Source organism: Arachis duranensis, chromosome 9 (genome assembly GCF_000817695.3).
Source record: "Arachis duranensis cultivar V14167 chromosome 9, aradu.V14167.gnm2.J7QH, whole genome shotgun sequence".
Lineage (NCBI taxonomy): Eukaryota > Viridiplantae > Streptophyta > Magnoliopsida > Fabales > Fabaceae > Arachis > Arachis duranensis.
Genome location: NC_029780.3, coordinates 91,797,497 through 91,801,813, shown reverse-complemented (window position 1 = coordinate 91,801,813; position 4,317 = coordinate 91,797,497). Strand labels below are relative to the sequence as shown.

General features: G+C 36.1%; 1 non-coding gene across 1 annotated transcript; it reads right to left on the bottom strand.

Moving 5' to 3' along the window:
- Positions 1–3,888: 3,888 nt before the first annotated feature.
- LOC127741956 (small nucleolar RNA R71) lies at positions 3,889–3,992 on the bottom strand. Its single transcript, XR_008003143.1, has one exon. It is a non-coding gene; the product is annotated as a small nucleolar RNA R71 (small nucleolar RNA).
- Positions 3,993–4,317: the final 325 nt, after the last annotated feature.

The following is a 4,317-nucleotide window of genomic DNA, read 5'->3' as shown; positions in this document are numbered from 1 at the left end:
CCTCAGCTCATCCATGTCCCGCCTCTGGCTTTGCTGCTTCTCTACTAGCTACTGGAGAAGGGTAGAGTGGCCCTCATGATTGATCCTCAGCTGATCAACAGATGATGTCAGCTGCCCAATGAATGTTCAACCGATCCCAATAATCCCGTGGAGGAAGATAATATCCTTGATGCATCTCAGGCTGATCTGGATGAGGAGGAGGAACTGGCCCCTGAGGAGGCGCTCAGGCGTACTCCTTTGCTTACTCCATACCTCTTCGAGTGATTGACCTGTCAACGTCAATAGGAGTGTCTCGATCAATGCAGACTTGAGCGGCCTCACAAACGCGGAAGATAAGGTGGGGGAAGGCTTATCTAGTAGAAGTGGAGGCCTTTGCAGCTATGTTGTACAGCTCTTGAGGGATCACACAATGCACCTCCATCTCATTACCAAGCATAATACAGTGAATCATCACAGCTCGATCAATAGTAACCTCAGATCGGTTACTCGTAGGATGATAGAGCGCTGAGTGAATGATTAGCGGATATTTTATACGCTTTTTGGCATCATTTTCATATAGTTTTCATTATGTTTTATTTAAGTTTTATTATATTTTCATAGGTTTTAGTGCAAAATTCATATTTTTCGAATCTACTTTGAGTTTGTGTGTTTTATGGTGATTTCAGGTATTTTTTTTACTGAAATTGAGAAGCTTGAGCAAAAGTCTGATTCAGAGACAGAGAAAGGACTGTAGATACTGTCAGGATCCGACTTCCATGCACTCGAAGGAACATTTCTGGAGCTACAGAAGTCTAAATAGCACGCTCTCAACGGCTATGGAAAGCCAACATCCAGTGATTTCCAGAAATATATAATAGTTCATACTTTACTTTGGAAATGAAGTCCCAAAACTGGCATTCAATGCTAGCCACCAACCCCATTCCTGGCGCCCAACGCCCAGAAGGGAGCAGCTGGCGTCCAACGCCCATTCAAAAGTCCAAATCTGGTGTTGGGCGCCCAAAATAGAGCACTAGCTCATGGATTTCACTCAAGCTCAGCCCAAACACTCACCAAGTGAGCTCGAAAAGTGGATTTTCGCACTGCAAGACTAGTTTATCTTATTTCTGTAATCCTGAGTTATTAGATTAGCATATATAGGAGAAGATCACCCATGTTTAGGATCTTCTACCTTACTCTTGCCTATTCTACGTGTTTTACATCACTCTTCTATAAGCAATAAGTCACTAACCTCCTAGGTTAAGGTTAGGAGCTCTGCTGATTCTTATGAATTAATAATATCACTATAATACTTCAATCTATGATTGATTCTATTCTAAGATGTATCTTCATTCTTCATCCTAATGGATTGGGAGTGTAACTTGACCGTCATCCTTTTTCACATGGGTTCTTACGAGTCCTTGACGGGATAGTATTGAAGCACTAACTTGATTATACATCTCTTAGACGGTTAATCCACGACTTTGTTGGGTACTTCTTGAGACATCAGTGCAGCCGAGGTGCGGGGTGATTAGGGCCTTTGTGGTATAGGCTAGAACCAAAGGAACAACGTCCTTTGATCCAGAAGATCTGACCTTGTTTGTGGCGTTTTGAGTAAGATCACCAAGGGAATGGACTGCTAGAGCTTTACCCCTCGTTCAGATTAGATGAACGCTGACCTGGCATTTGATCTGAAGCAGAGGAGATTAATGACTGCTGACCCGAAGTTAATCATATATAGCCTGCCATGGAATGAATCAATCAGAAGTTGGAGTAGATGGTGAGAAAAGTTGATCCAGAAGGAAGAAGCATCTCCAAAGCCTCAACCGTTCTCATACCGTAGATTTCACACCTATCTAGTGACGTTTTATTTATTTATCTATTTTATTCGTTTCCTTTTGACAACTATATTTTCTATCCGCCTGACTAAGATCTACAAGGTAACCATTGCTTGCTCAAACCAACAATCCTCGTGGGATCAACCCTCACTCACCTGAGGTATTACTTGGATGACTTAGTATACTTGCCGGTCCATATGTGCAAAACGTGCGGAGTCAGTTTCGTGCACTAAGTTTTTGGCGCCGTTGTTGGGGATTGTTTGGATTTGACAAACTACCGGATTATCTTGTTGCTTAGATTTGGTACTTTTTACTATTTTGTTTGTCTTTTGTTTTCCTTTAAAAAATTTTTCAAAACTTTTTCTTTTCTTTATTAATCTTTGTCTTTTGTGTGAGTCTTTTATTCTTGTTCTTGTTAAAGTTTCAAACTTTCTTAGTGTTTTTTTCAAAAATTTTTGAAAATAGTGTCTTTTGTTTGAGTTTAGTGTCAATTCTTAAGTGTGGTGTTCTTTGTGTGTTCTTTATTATCCTTAAAATTTTCGAATTACTCTTAGTGTTCTTTCTTGGTATTCAAGTTGTTCTTGTTTCTTTTCTTGTTTTGATCTTAAAAATTTTAAGTTTAGTGTTTTGTGGTGTTTTTCTTCTTAATTTTTGAAAATTAGTGTCTTTTGATCTAAAAATTTTAAATTTGGTGTCTTTTGGTTGTTTTTCTCTTTCTTCATTAATTCAAAAAAATAAAAAAATACATATATCTTTTCTATCTTTATTCAAAAATTTTGAAAATCTTGTTCCTTTTCTTATCTTGATTTAAAAATTTTTAAGTTTGGTGTTTTCTTGTTAGTAAAGTTTAAACTTTGAATTTCAAATCTTACCTTTTCATATCTTTTTTAAATCTTTATCTTATCTTTTTATCTTTCTTTAAAATTTAAAAAATCTTATCTTATTTCAAATTCAATTTTCAAAACTCAATTTCAAAATTTAAAATTTCAAATCTTTTTAAATCTTGCTATCTTTTCAAATCTTTTTCAAATCTTCACCATATCTTATCTTATCTTGTTTCAATTTCAAAAATATTTTAAAATCAAATCTTTTTCAAATCTCCTGTCTTATCTTATTTTCAATCTTTCTTAATTAGTTACTTGCTTTATCTTATTTTAATTTTAAAAAGTTTGATATCTCTTTAATACTCTCCTTTCTCTTTCTATCTTTTTCAAAACTTCCTAACTAATTCTTCTCTCTTCTATTTTCAAAAATTTCTTACCTCTTTCTCTCTCTTCTTTTTCAAAAATCACCTTCTAATTTTCAAATCTTTTTAGTTAATTTGATTTTAATTTCCTTCTTGTTTTCAAAATTAAATAAATAAAATAAAAATAAAAGTATTTTAATTCTAGTTTCTCTTTTTACTTCTTAATTTTCGAATTCTTCTTCTCATTCTTCTTTCTTCTCCATATCTCACAGGGAGTTCTCTATTCTTTGACATAGAAACTCCCATTCTCTTTCTTTCTTGTTTTTCTTTTTCTTGTTTATGAGCAGGAACAGGGGCAAAGAACCTCTCTTTGATCCTGATCCTGAATCTGAGAGGACTATAAGAAGGTGTTTATAATAAGTTAAAGCACAACACTCCAGAGAAAACCTCACAGAACTTTTCGAACAAGAAACTGAAAATACAAATATGGTAGCCAATCAGAATAATGGAAGAGATGCAAGAAAGATTCTTGGTGACTTCATTGCACCCACTTCTGACTTCTATGGAAGAAGTATCTCCATACTTGCCATTAGAGCAAACAACTTTGAGCTTAAGCATCAGTTAGTCTCTCTAAGGCAGTAGAATTGTAAATTTCATGGACTTCCACGGGAAGATCCACATCAATTCTTATCTGAATTCTTGTAAATCTGTGATACTGTTAAGACCAATGGAGTGGATCCCAAGGTCTACAGACTTATGCTTTTTCCCTTTGCTGTTAGAGACAAAGCTAGGATATGGTTGAATTCTCAACCTAAAGAAAGCATAGACTCTTGGGAAAAGTTGGTCAATGCTTTCTTGGCCAAGTTCTTTCCACCGCAGAAAATGAGCAAGCTCAGGGTGAAAGTTTAAACCTTCAGACAAAAAGAGGGTGAATCCCTCTATGAAGCTTGGGAAAGATACAAGCAACTGATAAGAAGATGTCCTCCTGACATGCTCTCAAAATGGACTATCCTAGGAATCTTCTATGATGGTCTATCAGAGATGTTCAAAATGTCTTTGGACCATTCTGCTGGTGGATCACTCTACTTGAAGAAAATTCCTGAAGAGGCACAAGTACTCATTGAAATGGTTGCAAACAACCAATTCATTTACACTTCTGAGAGAAACCCTGTAAACAATGGGATAGCTCAGAAGAAAGGAGTCTTGGAAGTTGACACTCTGAATGCCATATTGGTTCAGAACAAGATCTTGACCCAATAGGTCAATATGATCTCTCAGCATTTGACTGGATCACAAGCTGTAACTAGCAGCACTCAA